This window comes from Paralichthys olivaceus, chromosome 15 (genome assembly GCF_024713975.1).
Source record: "Paralichthys olivaceus isolate ysfri-2021 chromosome 15, ASM2471397v2, whole genome shotgun sequence".
Taxonomy (NCBI): Eukaryota; Metazoa; Chordata; class Actinopteri; order Pleuronectiformes; family Paralichthyidae; genus Paralichthys; species Paralichthys olivaceus.
Genome location: NC_091107.1, coordinates 7,640,928 through 7,660,596, shown reverse-complemented (window position 1 = coordinate 7,660,596; position 19,669 = coordinate 7,640,928). Strand labels below are relative to the sequence as shown.

At 40.3% G+C, this 19,669-nt stretch overlaps 1 long non-coding RNA gene across 2 annotated transcripts in view; it reads left to right on the top strand.

Annotated features, from left to right (window-relative positions):
* LOC109635834 (uncharacterized) overlaps window positions 1–19,669 on the top strand; it is a 278,978-nt gene that overhangs the window by 153,946 nt on the left and 105,363 nt on the right. The window lies entirely within an intron of this gene.

Here is a 19,669-nt window from a genome sequence, read left to right as displayed (position 1 = left end):
AAAAAAAGGTTACATTGAGGTAAGATGAACTGTCATCTTCATCACTGTCAGCATTTGATTTGCTCCGTGATGATAACTGTGCATAAAAGGACTGAGAGGGCTCACACATAACGTTTTTTGGATCACAGTGGCCAACTTGTGAACCCCCCCAAATTGTGAAAAATTTAATTGACTCTAAAAATGCAGCAAAGGATAGACCATCACTTCAGCCTTATGGCTTTTTCAGTGTCAATTGTGCATTTTTGTGAGCTGTGTTTGCATACATACATATATATATGCATATATTGAGGCAAACACAATTTCATGAATGTTTGAACCATACACTTAGAATACAAAAAAGGACTCTCATATGCTCAGATACTGTTTACAGGCGTATAGGGCAACTGGAGGTTTTCTCTCTCTGAAGCATCCATTTTTGCTTATCATGTTTTTTCTTCTCAGGTATAAACAAACTCTTCACCCAGAGCAACATTTTTTTCAGCTGACTCTATTAAAAGCTTGGAGTTAACTTTAGTGAAACCGTCTCAGAAGATGTGAGGATACAGTAAAACCTCCGAAGCTTTGGCCTATTCAAAGCTTCCTGTTGTGCCCCACATTTTCAAATCTTTTTTTTTTTTATATATATATTTTTTTCAATTATTAAGAATAATTGTGTCATGAGACTCGTGACAAAACCAATGATCTGTTAGCACATTTCAGGATGGGAATTTGATGTTTACTCCTTTGCTTGCAGAAACATTGGGACAAAGCCAATTACATGCACACTTATGGACAACAACACTACTATTCCTGTATTGTGTTGCTTGAAGACCAATCTTAACACCTTTAATGTCATTAAATTCACACAAAATCTCTCACGGCGATGGCGTAGGCTTTAAGTAAATGTCGAGATAAATGAAAATTCATGGAATCACCAAGTAGAATTTACCATCTAGGATGACGGATATTAAAATATCTTGGGTATTGCCATCACTACAGACTTGCCTCTAGCATGGCTAAAAATAAAAGTGTGCAGTGATGTGATTTTAAACAGGGCCCTAGAGGTCTACAGTAGCCATCTCAGAACAAAACATCCTAAGATGTAAATATTTTCTGCCTCTCCCTTTGATTTATTCAGTAATTTGGACCATCGCTCATTTTATCACCCTACTTATTTTTTGCCTTATCCGACAACCTGATTTATTATCATTCAATAGGCTTATGAGGTTCATAATGCATCCAAAAGTTCAGTGCTGGATTATGCTGAGTTGACAGGGGAATCCTTGAGAAGATAAGTGTCTTCGTATCAAACCACTCAGACAAATGATCCTGCTCAGCATATCCATACAGCTACTTAGTGGGACGGACCATTTGGCAAAAAACACGTGGGTGGACAAGGTAATTGTCCTCGCTTTTCTTTAACGGCTTTAACGTTTGGTGAATTAGAGACAAAATATGAAGATGGAAATCCTTACTTTTCTTAAAACAATGAATAGTTTAATAACTTTTGTTGAATCTATCTTCTAGCACTTTGACTTTGAGGTCTGTTCTAATCTAAGACCCCCCACCAGGGGTTCTTGTAAGATGTTGGGTAATGAGAAAGTGGAGGATAAAGGCACAAATACTTTTTTTTAAGCCTGTAAACATAAATCAGCACTGCTGACCAGTACAACCACACTGTGGCATTAATAACTGACTGAAGATTTCTTGAATGCATTAGTCTGTATAGTTAATACAACTTAAACTTTTGAATATGCCTGTTATGAAATACACGTTCCCATTGCCGGTGTCATGCTATCCTAAGAACTTACGAAAAACCCATAGCAAGTTCCTACAAAGGTAGTGAAGGCTAACAAACATGGATGATGCACAATTTAGAATATTTTAAAAAAGGATTTTGTTTTATCAAACACATTTTTCAGGCCTGAAGGATAAACACACCTCCTGTGAAGGCTCCACTGGGTCGAGGTGAGCGTTCTTAACTTAACCAAGGTAGCCAAAGTTTTAGCTGCCGCAGCAAAACAGTTGTGTAACATTTAAGTTTGTGTGCAGCAGAAAGGTTCTTATATCAGTTTTTTGTGCAGATTTATTGTCTGCTGTATTAGGTTGTAGACAGTACAGGTTATACAGACATTATTTCATGTTGTAGAAGTTCTTTGATCGAGGCAAACCTTTTAAATTCTGACCTACATGAATCTTTTTGAACTTCGAGAACTGCTAACGGTGGACAGTGTAATCCCCTCCATGTTTATTGTATAAGTAAACACTAATGGGGGTAAGCAGTATAGATCCGCAAAAAGAATCATTCCTGACAGGAAATCTATTTTGTCTACACAGCAAGAATGCAGCTTAAGGCTCTATTTCTGTACTTATTCTATACACATCCCCTCTCTCATCGGTGAATCCCCATGTCATCAGAAATCCCTTTCCTTCCTCTTTCATCTTCATCTCCTCAAAACACCCAATTAGCTAAAACCATATCCCCAAAGCTTGTCTGTCATCTGTATAGAAAACATGCTGTAAGACACATTGAGAAAATGAAAACATAAAAATAAAAATACACACCTAGCAAAAACACACACCCACACACACACACACACACACACACACACACACACACACACACACACTCTTACACAGTTTATACTCGCTCTCTGTGTTTTGATGATTCGCATGAAAATGATTGCCTTGATAAAGATGAGTGCTTGTAATTATTTTCAAATCAAAAATGTTATGAAATCAGATTATATCTAATGCTCCAGATATGCTTGTTTAAATGATGTTTTGAGCAGATTATCATCTTGAATGCTTTGTGTCACATAGCGATATCAGAATTATGAGTAGAAACTGCCATGCCAATGCTTTCTGTAAAATGTGGTTCTTTGACAACTCAAGTGTACTTCGGTGATTTGGATCGAGGTCCGCCTTGTCCTCGTAACTGACTGGGGTTATCGATGTTTATTGCACACACACAGGACCTAATCTTCACAGCCTATACACACCATTGTTTTACATGGTAGCAGAAATGTCCATGTAAAGTCTATGTGCATCATGTGGCTCTTACTATGTCATTATTTAACTTTCATACATCACCTTTCAATTTTGTTTATACTCAATTTTCACCTCAGTCGTCGAAGGTGAGAAGAGGCGAGAGTCTTTCTCTCCAGATGACAAATGAAGTTGTCATTCCCTGCAAGTGTGACTGGCCATTTTCGGGGGCCGCACGGCGTCCGCATTTTGTTTTGCCACCTGTGTTCCAAGCTGTCTCCAGCAATATGTAACAGCTCCCTCAACACCTGGCTGGAAAAGTCACCAGCAGGGGGTGATGTTTATCCTCTCAATGTCAAACGGAACATGAAACATTCTGGTTAGATGGCAAAACAAGCAGATATGGAAAATTGTGCTCCCTGATTAACCGGCCTGTCCATCTGTTTGTCCATCCATCCGCAAGACATGTCTTTGTCAATCTGTGTCTCATGTCTGTTATTTTTACAGCTCTTTACTTTCGTCTTCTCTCTGATCTCATCAAACAGAGATTTTAACAGTGGTTTATTTTATTTTGTACTGACTCACCATAGTATTGACTCAGTCTGAAATACCACACAATCTAGTTTGGTATTTCTCTCAATAACATCCATCTGACTGCCGCTGCTGTTTCTGCATTACAAGTTGGAAAATGCAGTTTTTTCACCAACTCTTCCATCTGCAGTCAGCACGTCATTATAAACTCTGCCTGAGTTTAAGGATTTGCAAGGCCAGTCTGCTTGTTACCCTAAATCATAACTTGTGGATGATACTAGCCTTTCCCTTTCCTTTGACAAAGGCGTTTTTCCCTCTCTCTGTCAGCGATGGTGGGAGGAATCAGATGAGGCTTTGAAGTGGAGGGCGCCACAAACACACAACCGGGCTGTTAATGAACAGCCTCTGTGAGGAGCACAACACTTTTGTTCCATTGGTTGCATGTTGGTTGGGTGGGTGGTTTGCTGAAGAGTCTGCTGGGATATGGGAAGATGTGAGGAGTTTTGAAGTTGAGTCATTTATTCTAGACTGTCAGCTTCCTTCGCCTCCTCCTCTGTCTCCATACGTCCCTCTCTTCTCTTTCTTTTTCTGCAATCCACTTTTGTCTTGTAGGAGCTGTGCCTGGCTCACTGCTCCCAAGATACTTGGGCAGCATTTATTTAGCTGTTGTTTAGCTCGTTTTGTGTGGCATTCCACTGTCTTTGTGTGCTTTTGGGGCTTGCGTTTTGTGTTTGAGTGTATGCTATTCCCATATGCGACCACTTTTAAAGGGTGTGTGTGTGTGTGTGTGTCTGTTTGTGTGTGTGTGTGCGTGTGTGTGTGTGTGTGTGTGTGTGTGTGCTACTCTGTACTTCAGCATCAAAGCCAGGCTTTAAGAAAGCTCCTCTGTGCTGTCTCATGGAACTCTTGCCCCTTTAATGAGGTTTCATCCTCCCAAAGACTTTGTGGATAACAAGACACAGTTTGTGGAGAGACAGGATATGTATATATTCTAGTTTGTAGTGTCTGCATTACAGATCATACACTCTCATAGAGGACTATACGGTATAAATCTCAATCACCTCACATATTATAAACTTTCATGCTGCAGTAATTAAAAAATAAAGGATATTCAGGGCTTCTAACTTTACAGGCACTTTATTCCTGAGTCAGTGTTTCTCAGTGTGAACCAGGCCAACATACGTTACACAGTCATGCTCCATTTAGGCTTGAATGCTTCAATCAAAAAAAAAAAATGTTAATTAGTTTTGAGAAATACTTTGTCACATCATCATTAAACTAACTCTCTGCAAACCACTGATTGACCCACATTGCAGTGGATACTTTAGATACCAGACTGAAATCTGAAGCAGCATTAATATTGATGATTATTTTTACCTCCACTACTGAGGTTTGCTTGATTGTTTGTTTGTTTGTTTTTGAGTATGAATCTGGCAAATCTACAGTACAGATATCCATGAAATATGTTGGAAAGATGAGACATGGAACGAGGAACAAGAAAGAACTATTAGAATAAGGATTGAGCAGATATAAATGTGTTTTTATAAGGGGACTATTGGGCGGAGTATGCATTCTACTAAGTGCCATTCTAGTTTTGACCTGAGTAAAACCTTAGTAGCATGTAGTCATGCGAGGCAAACCAATAGATGGATGTTTGTTATTCAATTCACATCCTCATGGGCTGACTCCAGCAGACGTCTGTTGAGCTGTATTGTAAGAAACATGGTAAGTGCTGTCTCCTGGTAAAATGCCACTTTTACAGGAACAGCATGTAATAGCCTATGTTTAAGTATAAATTACTTAAGTGAGCCTCCATTAGATTCTTATCAAGAGCCTTTTTCCATTAGTTATGGGGTGCATTAATCGGATTCTGGCAAGTGTGTGAGATCAGCATTTCCACTGAGTCAGCTATGATTGTGTGTGTGGGGGTGAGTAAATGTGTGTCATGTATTTGTGTGTGCGCAGGGCTGTGTCACTTAGGTCCAGTCTCAAGTACAGAAAACACTGACCCTGATTGCATTGATTTTTTTTAATAACCTGTTTTCGAGGTTGTGTTAACCTTAACCTAACCTTAACCCTAAACTTATCTACCCACCTCAAAAAGCAATGTTTTTGGGGGGCAGTTCTCCCATTGTCTTCAAGGTTCAGCTCTGAAGACCAAGACATTTTAATTTATATATAATTGAAAGATATAGATTCCATTTGAAACAATCATTTTAATTTATTTTTTTGACCATTTTAGACAAATTGCAGAACATTCTGCTCGGTGTTCAATTTGCTAAGACTTTGCCTGACTCTAATAGTAACCACTAGCCGAAGCCCTAACTCTTATCATTCGACTTAAAGAATAGGGTCACATTTTCCAAGTCTTTCATAATATAACATTGCCCATCATGTGGCAGAAGAACTCGTCAGATTTGACAGCTGCAGCAGTCTGAGGTGGGTATCCTAAATGACACTGTTTTTAGAGAAGAGTTCCTTCTTTGTGTGAATGATTCTCTGCCACAGCTCAGCGAGCAAAACTGGGTTTATGAAAACACACATGGTCAATTTCACACAAATTCATGAATTTCTTCTGTCAGTAGTGACACGAGAAACAACAACAGTGAGGAAGAAAACACACATAGGAGGCCTGAGGTTGTTCAGTAGATGTCAAGACAAACTGACTCGCAGTTCAAATCAATTATATTTATATTTCTGACAGAAAGTCAAATAATCCTCTGGGGCCTTTACCACATTTTAGCAGTCTGACCAGTGGATGCTTGATGGTCACTAGCTGATTACTCAACTCCCCGAATCACCATTTTGTGGGTTTATCTACCAAGAAGAGCATTCAGGTCACGCTTGCGACCAAGATTTTTTCATTTCCCATGCCAGGGGGAGGAGGGAGGAGGAGAAGGAGACCTTATTGGCCACCTTAAGGTTAGTTTATAGTGTATGTGTGTTTCTGTCCGTAGTGTAATAGTGGAAGTGTGACAATACATGTCGACAATAAAAATCATTTGTCAATCAAAACAATATTCAGTTTTTTTTAAGATACATGGATTCACTCTTTCACACTCACTATTCAGATCATCTCCCTTGTCTGGCACTTATACAGTCCCACTGTATAAGTGTTTGCTCAAGGACATCTCAACAGAGGCAGAGGAGAGCATCAAAACAAACAAGGAATAAGCTAAAACACTGACTTAGTATGCCACGGTTCATTTCTGTGGGCTTAAGGATTTTCTGCAGTCTGTTTATCGTATTTTTAACACATTATGCAGTATGGAAATGAACTTTTTTTCTGGAGACTATAATGTTTTCAGAATAAATAAATAGAGGATTTAGTACGTATTGGTGTGGCTGTCATGCCTTTACAGTCACCGCTGTTCAAAACAACAAAGTCGGATTCGTTTTTCAGCTTGAGGATGAAACATTCTGATGAGATTTAATGTGAGCAGCGTAGGTCTATTGTTTTGAGCTGACCATTTGCTGCCATGACAGTGAGGCACCTAAGGGAAAGTTTGTTCTTCCCAACTACCTCTTGCTCCTCTCCTGCCCTGACTCATTCCAGGTGTGCATGTTTTAGTGTGTGCGCGTGGGAGACAGTGAGAGGGCAGAAAGCGTGCGTGTGCGTCCAGATGCATGCAGTGTCCGAGAGTTTGTATGCGCGATCATGCATGGGTCCTTCCGCGGCTGCTTATGCTTCAGCAGACAGACACCCTCTGGCCAGAGCCAAATAAAGTCTTTCACCTGTTTGTGGCCTTTGAGGAAGACTGTGTGTGTCACCTCCCAGGGGCCAATGCCATGCAGACTTAGAGCCGCTGGAACAATCAGCAGACTCTACAAGGCCGGGTCAGATAGAATACCCTCAGCCCCTCTGACTCCAGGATCAGGAGCTGTTTTGTCTCTCTATATATACCGGATGACTTTAGCTGAAAGAGGATGACTTCAGAGGATAAGTGTAGAGCATAAACTGACAGAGCTCAGTCCAATACTCGGACTTTGCTTATGTAAATTGTTTTAAGGTTGTTCAGTGATGGAATTTAGGGATTAGGGGGCTATGCCCCAGTGAGAATATTTGACATGCATTTCCATATTATCTCCACTTGTTTTCATTCAGAACATTCCTGGCCAAATTGTAGCAGGCTGACAAAACATCTCCCCTTGGTGATTTCATAGTTACACAGGAAGAGGGAGGATTTTTCATTCCTCTTCATCCCTGTGTTTTTAGATTGTTAGTGAACCAAATGCTGAATACTGCAAGTGTTCTAGGCACTATGGCCTCATGCCGATGTTGCAGAGCATCTGTTTAATGCTAAAGTTTTCCCTCTGACTGCCTGTCAAATACAAACTATTTTTAATCCCTGTTCTCCTAAAATATAGTACTGGGAGGACTAGCCAGATGGATCAGTAAAACCAGAATGAGCTGAGAGCTGCTCTGAACTCCAGACCATGCTGATGATTCTCAACTGGATGCTCATCTTAGTATTAGCAACCAATATTGCTTTAGCACCCACTCCCCTTTACACATGCAGCAACCTGCCTGAATTTCAAACAAACAAGTATTTTTCAAATGATTATGCACCTCTCAGCTTACTCATCAACAGTGAACAAATAATATCCCAACAATTATTTCCTTCATCTACCTTTATTAAGTTTATTTTATAAAGTTGATCTCAATACTTAATTTATGATGGTAAAACATAAAATATTAAGTTTTGACCAGAGTGGAGGACAAGCAAGTTAAAATCATTTCTGCAGGGGTTTGTGCTAAACCACCTCTCATGGGGAAATGTGACATCCTAAATGTCAGAGTTTTGGTTGAATATAGTGAAGAGCGGACGATCAACTAACCAGGTGATTTGATACCCGGCTCCTTCAGACAGCATGCTGAAGTTTCCATGGGCAAGATATGGATCCCTTCTTTAGCATAATTGTTTAGTAAATCAAAATATGTGAGTTAAACCGTCCTCCATCTCTCACTTGCACTCACATCCAGTATAAAAAAACTCATTGGGGTCCTGCTACCCCTATAGTTAGATAACAGTGAAGTCAGTATCATTTCTATTCAAGCAGGTGGAAATAACTTTCATAAATATTCTGTTGTGTTTAGGAAAAGATCAGACGATAAATATTCTGTTGTGTTTATTAAAGATCAGTTGAAAAATATTCTCCCAACATTCAGCTCAGAGGGAATGGCTTGAATACAGCAGTCGCATGAAAAGCTTTCCTAACCTTCACTGGAACCTTTCAAAAGCCCAGTTTCCTTATGATTAAATGATGACCTTTTGAATAGGGGTCAGACTAAACCAGGGAATATGACAAAGGCAATCAGATTTCACTCTTGGCTTACTGTGTTTTAATGTCTTATTTGGCTACAGTTGAGCAGGTGGCTCACCTTTTCCTGATATTAACATCTCAATCATGTCAGAGGTAGAGACCAGTATAATCTGTCCTGTAAACCCCCCCAAAATCCATTCTACTATCTTTCAATTTACACAGTCCAGATTGAAAACAATTTCACACATGGTTTCAGAGGAGATTTCTGGGAAGCAAGCTTTTTAAAGAAGTTTGTTTCTGTGAAAAGAGCAGAGCATGGGGAGATTGGCTTTTGCCAGAGAGCTATCTATTGAATTAATCAACCCAGGGGATTACACGTGGTCGAATGGATAAAGCAGCAGTGCTGAACTTACTTAGCTGTAACAAGAAAGTCATTTGTTTAACCACCTCATGAATTGAAACAGTTTAACTTGGCAGATTGGGACGTACGTGTTGAGCTCTGGGAACTGGGAGATATGACTTGACGTCCATATTCAGAAAAACTGTCTCATTTACCTCGACATAGATAACTTAAATATCATTTTGAAAACCTGCCTTTTGATTTACTATCATACTGGACCTGTTAGTGGTTTTATATACATTTCAATAACATTAAGAACCGTTTATACATTTATTTATATACCCAATTATACTAATGTTTCAAGTATCTTCTAATATAATTAATAATTCAGTTTTATTACTTCTGTGGTCATTACTTTAGCTGCTTTCAGCCTTGCACTGAACTCCAGAGATCATCCAGATTTTCTCCGCAGCGGCTGTATGTGTGAATGCAATTTTTAGAATGAGCACCCCTGGAATTTCTCTGGCCCCATGGTTTAAAGTCGGCAGAAAGTCAGGAGGAGCCAATCTGAGGACACAGCAGGAGATCCTCAACAGTGCATTGAGTAGGGAGGTTGATGACGTTTCTAGTACAGACATCGATGAAAATGTCAAGAGCACTTTTGGTGATAAGAGCCGGCACTGGTGACAATGTTCTGTCAACAACAACACGTAACCTCCGTAGCGTAATTAATACTTTATATCCTGTCTCTGTCTGCTACGCCAGCCCTCACCTGAATCCTCCTGAGGAGTTATTGCTGTTGTGAACACGTCTGAGCAGAGAATCTCCCACTGTGTTGTTCTTGTCCAGACCCAATTCTCTGGATATTCTCTGGAGATTATGTCTGAAACCAGAAGTGCTGAAAAGTAACTCTCTAAGGAGGCACAAGGAATTCTCACCATTTTGTCCTATATTTAAAAAGTAGAGAATAGATTTATCAACTCATATCCATCCCACATTTAACAAAATCATCATAATGCAGCATGACATGCGAAGAGAATTCTGTAAGAATGAATGTGTAGTTACAGCCTCACATTACCTATGAATATGGTAATGCAAATCCTTGCAGAGTGACTTGAAATGTGGGATTGAAAATATCGCTGGAGATGGATCAGTGCCCAGGTTTAACAGTATGTAAGTGTCATATATGATATTTTAAAGTTAACTTTATTTTTTCTATGCATCAACTAAAACAAAAATGTCACCAAGATTGCATCTCTCTCACATTCTCATCTGCACCGTCGGCCTTAGCTGGGATATCTGCAGAATCACAACTTATTATTTCTTTGTTGTATGATTGATGCCACCATATTCTCTTCAAGGACAGGCAAATGCCACACCACTTTCATTATGTGTGACTTGATGTGAACCAAAATAGCAGCTGGAATAGCAGGAAATTGATGCTGCTTGCATGTCTGATGTTCTGTTTCGTTATCAGTGTCAGAGCTCCCTGTAGAGTGTCTGTACGTATGTTGTGAGCACAAGTTCCCTTCACATCCATGCCTGGTCATGCTCTGTCGATGGAAAATGTTGTTGCGTTGCAGCATGAGATAAGAGGATCAAGAAGGTACATTGCTGCCCTGGATGTGCGCTGGTGTGTTATCTCATTTTTTTGATCTTTTTGAGAGAGCAAGCTTGCGAACTTTGCCTCTGGCGGCCTCCTCAATATTTCATGGCTGTGCAATGTATCTTTTGACACTGAAATGCTGTGAATTAAACACGACAGACTGCATAATCAGAACCTTTTAATGTTAGTAGAAAGGCGACTCTCTCTCTATTTGGGTTTGCCCTTTAATTAAAGAATAAATGACCACAGATTTTGGTGAATTTAATGAGGCATTGATTTGCTTCACATAGTTCTGGCACAGTGCGTGCACCCCTCTGCTCACATTGCATTTACCACCATTTCAATCACTTTAGAAGAAGGTCCACAATTTCATTTAGGGCATAAAGAAGCAATAAAAATGTTGTTTGTAGAGTATTAAACACAGAGGCCGCCTCGAGACTTTCCTGCAGAGGCTCCATTAAAGGAGGTGACCATGGAGTTTGGTAGTTTATTTGTAAAACGATTATTTCAGTATCTGTAAAATCTGGCAAAAATGAACAGACTGGCTTGTATCAACAGAATAAATATGATTATGATCGATGCACAGTAACTTTTCTGTTGGTGTGAAGCAGCAAAACATTTTTACAGGGAATCAAGATTGTTTTTGATGCCACCTTGTTAAAATAATTGTTTAAAGTTAATGGAGGCAGTCGATCTGCATAATCTGCTTAAATTCTTCTCCACCGTGTAATGCATATGTGCACGTCAAGGATTAGGTTCATCTTCTGATCTCAGACTAATCACGTGTGTTTCCACAAATGATCACGTGCAGAACAAAGGGGCAAACCATACCACATATGTAGTATCGACAGGGGTTTTGCAACAAGGTAGACAAACCAAGCAATTGCTTGGGGCTCCGGGCCGAGTGGGGGCCGCCTGAGAAGGGCTGAATCTTAATTGATGTAAGGTCCCTCAGGTCCCTTTTGCCTGGGGCCCCTGAAATGCTCCTAAATATGATTGCATGCTATGACCACACATAAAACTTATCACATTTCAGCTATACCACGAAAAAAACATGGTAAATTAAACAATTTGTTGATGTTAGTTTCAACCGTAAAGTATTTTAAATTGTCCTTGAATTAATGGCAGGTTGATAGAATGGATGAGCCAACATTACCTCGAATCCAGTGAGTTTAACTTACACTGAATGATTTACAGTTTATGTTGTAGTTACAATGTTTACTGACCAGGTGAAATCACAGTAAACTCATCTGATTTCTTCAGTTTATAAAACTCATAGTACAATAGGCACTCTCCCGTGACCATGCTCCAGGCGTTCAGAGCCGTCGCTTGGAACAGTCCTCCCACAGAAGCAGTGCCAAAAATAGCCTGAGACATCACAGTCAGAGGTGACAGCAGTTCAACCACTTTCATTCCCTTGCGTAATCTAATTATCGTTTTATTCACAAGAATTATAATGCAATACATTGCACGAAAAGGCTATTTGTAGCACAATGAGGTACTGAGCGCTGAACAAAGTTTTCGATTTATCATGTTGCTGAAAGGAACAATGAGCTTCCCTCAGATCTATACATTCAGAACATTTGTCATGACGCAGAGGGCTAAGAGGACCAGTTGGTCAGGGTTCTTTTCACATTTTAATGATCCTCTCTGGGACTTATTCCCCATTTCTCTCCCTTTGTCTCTCACTCCTCCGCCGTCTCCCACTTCCTTTGAGCAGAAAATCCCAGAAATATGGATGAGGATTTCCCCACGGAGAATACATGACCTCATTTTCATGTGTCACAGTGATCTAATAGGCTTGGACACTGCGCGTGAGGATCTGCAGGTTTAATAAATGTTCTTTCTTTACCCCTATGTCTGTTTAGGCAGTTATGGGTGGGGGGTAATGAAGTCCTGGTTGTAGGAAAGGTAGAAGCACTTCACATTAAAACCACTTCATTCTCTCCCGGAACCTACGATGTCAGATCAAGAGAAAAACAGGAAAACACCAACGATTATTTATTTAGTAGGTTAGGGTACTTTATTCTAAGTGACAGAAACAACTCTGTGCTTTTGTTAATAAATGAAAAATTTGACAAAGTTAAAAAAGAAACAGGAAGACTGTACCTGAGAAAGCTGTGTGCAGTACCGCAAAGAAAAATAAATCCTGACAATGCACTCCTGGGATTTAGCAAGGAACCTGCTCTAACAACTACTGACAGCTGAACATTAGCGACGAACTGTATGTAACAAGCAAGCGTCAGCACTATAAACCAATTAAAAGGTGACGGAAACCAAGCAGACGTTAACACAAAGCAACTGAGCAATCTACTCCACAGCTTTTCAGAGGCCCACAACGGAGATGTCAATTTTTCTGGTAATTACAACTCATATTATCCTTGATGAGGGGAAATTATTTATTATAGCAAGTTAAGTCATAAATCTATGCAGGGTTGTGGATTTGACAAGTCTAATAAGTAGATTTATTTAACCCACAGCTAATTAACACAGTATATATCTGAGGTACTAAATTTTCAACCTCTCTTAGTTAACTGATTCACAGGTTTAGCACTGCCTGTCATTAAGAAACAACTTTGATGGGTGTTAAAGGAAGCTTAAGACGAATTTTATACAATTATTTTATTCTTTTTATTATTATCACATTCTGTCTTATTAATAGAAGCTGGCATCAGTCTGCACTCAGGGTTTTCTTCAAGATGAACCTCCACAGCTGTCTGCCCATCACTGCGCCGTCACCAGTCACAAGTCAACCTATTTTCCTTGAACAAATCTGACATCCTACAGAAAACCACTTAGACACTTCTCCCACAGCTGTTTATACTCACACAGAGGGGATGTCATCTGCTGAAAGTTTTAAGTCAGCACCGATCCTGTGGGATTTCTTCTTTTTTCTTAGCTGATAGTGTTAACTTTACACATTCATGATGCATAAATACATGTCGTTATTTTGAATACATTTGTAAGGGCATGACCACATCTGAGAGATTTATTGTTGTCCCTCCAAAAATAGTGGATTTTTCACTTTCTTAAACATTGCAATTTAGGATGCAATTTCCCAGGGTATACGGATACTGAAAAAAACAGCCACATTTAGTTGACTGATATCTATGAGTGTGTGCAGTTTGGTCCAGCTTGATAGAATTTAAGGCAACCTTGAGAAATGCGCTCTACTGGGTGACATTCTAGTTGGTTTATTTTTTGGAAGCATTGGACAAAATCTAGTGAACCCTTTTCCACCAAATTTAGTGGAGGGATGAAGCCAGGGTCCGAGAACAGTCCCTGACATTTTGCTGTGGTTGCAGATTAAGGGGTGGGTAGTTTTTTTGTCTTACTTTAACATTGCAACACTTGGTATTCTTGGACATTTTTGTAAAGTTTTCAGGGAATAGTGCACAGAACTTGATTTAAAAAGAATATAACATAACATATAATTTACTTTGGATCCAAATACATGCTCTAGTCAGCCTTTGTAGTTTAATATCGAATCATCCATATGTGCAGAGATGAGAGTGACACAACTGAAATGTTGAGTGGGGACATTTAGGGACTTAAGAACCCTGTAGCTCTATCAGTTACCACTTTAGGCTAATACCTCTACAATACAGTGTCCTGTCTATCACTCCATTTATCAGTATGTAAAATGGACGTACAGTAAATAAAGGAAAATGACAAAAGCAAAGATGACCCCCATTCAATAAGACCAGGTGTAATCCCAACAATTTTCTGCCCATCGCGGTGTGAGTAAATGTCATTATCACTTCATTTACATTGAGTCACAGTTCAGAATGAGGATGATTGCCTGGGCCTGTAAGCTGGGAAAGATAAATACCCTCTCCAGCATATTTCATATTACGTCCCTCAGTGTAAGGTGAATATAGATGGATACATTATACTGTATGTGTTCCAGAATGATAAGTGATTTTAATAGAGGATGTAAAAAAATACATGCTGCAAACATGAAGCTATAAAATGAGAATATATGTATTTTACATATATGATTAACTCATGCTCATAAGCAATATTGATATTAAACCAAGTATATGTTGCTAATAACAGACACATTTAGACTACTGGGTAAAATCCATAGAATTGGCTTTTTATTATTAATACAATTATTTTCTAGGTCGTAAACAATATGAGACAACCAGCAGAGGAAGACATGCCTTGCACATACGACAAGTTATTCATCTATACCCTCTAATCTTTAACCCAGCAGCTTTGTGACAGAGATAAACATGTTGTGCTGCAGCAGACAGCCCTGCGTGAGGCCTTCATTAGGCCCTGTGCAGCCGTGTCCACTGAAGCACTGGGATCCCTCCAAGATTGATTGTGACAGACCACAGATCAGTTAGGAGACCTCCCCCACTTTCTGCCACTAGTCCAAACCCAATAGTCCTTGCTCAGGAGGAGCTTAGGGACCCCCACACTACACAGAGGCAATATCGCCTGATAAATTGCCTTTCCTGGTACGATTATACACTGGGGTGCTCCCCACGGTCTTTGGGAACAATGTTTTAGAGCTTCAGTATTGTGGCAAGGTAGTAAAGGTGGGGCAATTTGTAATAGGAATTGACAAGCAATGATAGGTTTAAATCATGTGGCATGAGCATTAATCAAATACAGACATTAAAATCATATATAACCCTATGAACTGCACATTTTTGATTTATAAGCTGCTGGTTTATAGTTCATTTGATGATTTTCTTTCTTTTTTATTATGGAGACGGCTAAAAATCCAGGAGGACGCTCAATATTTTCTTAGACAGACCAAGTAAAAGTGAGCAGGAGTACATTCCGAGTGAGTGCAGGTGAAAAATGTGTTTTCTTAGACAGAAAAGAAAAAATAATTGTTAGACTTTTTTTCCTACCAAATGTCTTGTAAAACACAATCTCATGTGGCCAACCGGGTGACTGCCTCAAAAGGCTGGACACGATGTACAAATATCCATCAGTCTTTCATTACTTTTCACAGTGAAAGAGTAAACCCAGAGTGGTTAATTCACAACTTCCCGCGACAATGTTCTCGGCCCCCGGGGCACCTCAGATGGGGCCGTGTTGTATTTCTGAACCTCAAATAACTCGGAGCCCAGAGCGTCTGAGAGCGAGCTGACATTCAGACCCTGCAGTGTCTCAAAGGTTTTCCAAAGGCTTGTCCTGTACACTGGTTCACTGAAACAATGTGAAGTGATGTGGCTACGAGGGAAATGTCTGCCAAAACTGTTGGGTGCACTTTAATTATGGAGAGGGATTGTGCAACCCGCCTGACTGGCCTGACATTATTCAAAAGTAATTAGTTGCTTGTTATTTTAATTATGGATGAAAGGACACAAGAACAGAATTAACTCAGAAATAGGATTGCTGCATAGAGAGAGAGAGAGAGAGGAGAGGGGCTTGTACACATGACACTCATACTTTGGTCACAACCTGCATGGAACAAAATTTCTATAAAATGAAAGTCCTCTCCCATGAAATTTTGTTTATCTGATATGCAAATCTTTTACATAACAGCCGGGAGAATGCTGAGCACAGGGCAGCCAACAGGCTATAACCCGTATAACCCTTGTGAGTTAGTTTTTTTATTTCCTTTTTGTGAAAATGTTGTGGCACAAATATTCCTCCCATCCTGCGAGTGAGGTGAGGACTGAACTCACTAACTCACCTTCGACTAACCAGACATGAAGGTGTAATATGCCTCATACGAATGCTGCCATCTTGTCACAGTTTGCGCAGTAGTGATCAAGGGATGGAGCCCCACCAATACACATGTTCAGCCAATCATAAGTCAGTCTCAGCTGTTAAACATGACGTTTCCCCCCCATTTTAAAATTAGTGCCAAATTCAGTTCCACTTTGTTAAAATGGAAATGTAAAAATGCTTCAAAAACTTTTACTCAGCAGACCAAGTGTGCACCTTGAAATTAAAAAAGACCTTCTCAGGACATGTTTTGTAGTGTATATGTACTGTTCACAGTACAATATGTGATAATATATGTGATGTAAACTCAAAGAAACTAAATGTTAGCGTGGTATTCTCTCCTTGCGGAACAGTATTTACCCTGAGTGGCTGCAGAGGTGTAGGCTTCCGACAGTTTCTTCAGTCACTAATCTTTCCAACAGTATCTTGATTCCCCTCTGGAGCTCCAGATAGATTGCTTTAATTAATCACCGACATACTCAATGCACATATAACAAGCGGTAAGTACCAGCCAGGTCTGCTGTTAAGTGCTCCAGAGGGAAATATCCTGAGGAACCTGGGAAATACTGACGTAGACTTTACACAGGGGAAAGCGAGAAACCATTGGTAGAAATTAACTCTGGTGATGGGTACTGTGCTAATGACGACACTACTTGTGTCTGTGAAGTTTGACAAAGATCTGATTTAAGTGTTTGTGCACATCTGGAGCAACTCAATTATTTCATGTGACATTTCATTGATTTTTGGTAATTCTTTTTTTTTCTCTTCTCCCTCAAAAGGAAACTGAGCAATGAAGCCGCCCTGAAATCTGGGATTCAGTGACTTGCTCAAAGACATTTTAGAACTGGTTTGAATTGGGGTCGTCTCCCCAGTCAACAATGTAGATCACTTTGATGTTGTCTGTCTTACAGTAGTGATAATATATGGGTTATATTTTATTTTATTGTGGTGTGCAGAGTTGGTCCCACTTTGGTTGTTTAGGACTTTGGATAACACTTGCTGTGCTCATTGCTTTTAATGTGCTTCCCACTCATTCAAAAATTAATCACATCACTAAACGATTGCTCTGCGTTAGATGGGATTATTTGCAGTAGGCGTGGATTTTCTTTTGAATTCTCTGTCCAGTTCAGTCAATGATGCCTTCCAACACCTGAACACTGGAACACCCATTTAACCTGTGTGGAAATAAAAGTCAAGACAGTGTGTTTTAATGAGAGGACAGCTGCACTGGAACTAATCGCTCACCATTAACATCTAATTTAGCACCAGCGAGTGCAAGCTGTACACCTCTTCTTACTGTGAAGCCACCAGCCTCTCCACTCTGAACAAGACACAGGAGATTTGTGTGTGTACTGTGGCTCGCCAGCAAGACACGTGACGATAAGACAAATCTAGTATTTTAATTTGTTTGTTGTTGCAGACCAGCTATATTTGACCTCTGTGGCTTCCTCTGCACGGAATGCACAGGGATAATATTAATTGTGGTCCACACACACGTAATGGGAAAACCACAAACATGCCCACTTTGCATCATGTGTGTTTGGTCAATCCCTTTCTCCTTCTTTGCTAAACCAACGTTTCTGTCAATTTGTGTCGGGATTCTGCTTGTTCAGTGTGTTCTTGTTCACTCACTAGTTCTGGTATGTTTTACTCTGTCCCCATGGTGCACCTATGTCCCCACAGTGTGTCCTGCTGACTGGGCGTTTCTTTCAGTTTCATCTCCTCCTGCTAATTCAGCTATAATCAACTGACTCACCTGTTTATATATTTAAGGACAGATTTGATTATCACTTCTCTCTGTCAGTGTTCTTACTAACTTACCTCACTGTAATATAATCACTTCATTTGATATTGCTATCACTTATATTTGTGATAGATCATTGCACTGTGTAACAGTACTGAGCAAAATACTGTTGTTATTGTACTGTACAATAGTGAGTTTTCAGCGCGAGTAATTGGAAACTTGACATGTGGTTGCTACTAGTCTATTAATGTAGAGTTACATTGTGTGTGTGTGTGTGTGTGTGTGTGTGTGTGTGTGTGTGTGTGTGTGTGTGTGTGTGTGCGTGTGTGTGTGTGCGCGCGCGCGTGTGCGCGCGCGCGTGTGTGTGTGCGTGTGTGTGTCTCCTTTGAGGCTCCTGAACAGATTATCATTTGCCCTCCACTCACTTATCAGCCACAGAACCAATCATGGAAGTGAATGAGGAAGTCATTGTAAATGGGTTTGATTATTTGCTCTACCTGTTCAAGCATGTCAGACAGAGAGCGATCAGACACAGTCACATATACACCCATCCCTCTCTCTCTCTCTCTTTCTCAGACACACACACACACACAGTGGTTTAATTCCTCCTCAACATTAAGGGAGGAAGGCTACAGCAGTGGTTAAGGCATGACAGCCCCCTGGGGACCCTCAGTGCAGCTACTCTTTGTGACTACAGATTACCTGCTATTGCATTTCTTTTCTGGTGACACATGGTCCTTCCTGGTCTTTCTCGAGCCCAGACCTTGTCTCATTCCTTTCCCCCCCAGCCCCTAGCTCTTCTTTTTCATTCTCTCTCCATCTGTCTATATGTCCATAACCACCAAATCTTCAGCCACCCTTTGGGAACCTATCAGTCCAACGATTTCTTCTCTAGCTACTGTTGACGTTTGGCATAAAGGCATCGGGAGTCAGTCCCCTCACGAGCCTGCGGTGTCAATCCCTGATGCTTTGTCTGAAATAATTAGGGCTTTCATTTGCATCAGGGAGCATGGCTCCATTCGTTACCTGCTTAGGCAAGAGCATCCCATAATTGGCGTCTGGAGCTTGAGAGGTTCACCTCCCCTGACACCAGTCTCACAAACCGAGATGTCTTAGATGCCATGTTTTCCCAGGCCCTATCAACCTTACACAGGAGAGCTGCTCCCTCTCCTTTTTCTTTTCTGACTGCCGTTGGAAAGTTTGATACTTCTCCCCCTCCCCCTCCCCTCCACCGTGTCTCTCACTGCCATTTCCAGCAGCCTCTCAGAATGACGGCCTCCTGATCTGTCTTTCACTATTTTTTTCTCTCTGAGACATCTGTCTCCAGACATTAATGTAAAAAAGAAGATATACCAAGTCTTTGTTTGAAACACTGACAATGAGGAACTTTTAAAAACTTTGTATGTGTTTAAAATAGCAGCAGTGTCTTCCCCACACGTCCTCCTCCCTGTTTATTGTGCAGCTCTCACTCATAGAATTTGTTAATTCACATCTACATGTTGGGCTATTGATAGAAGAA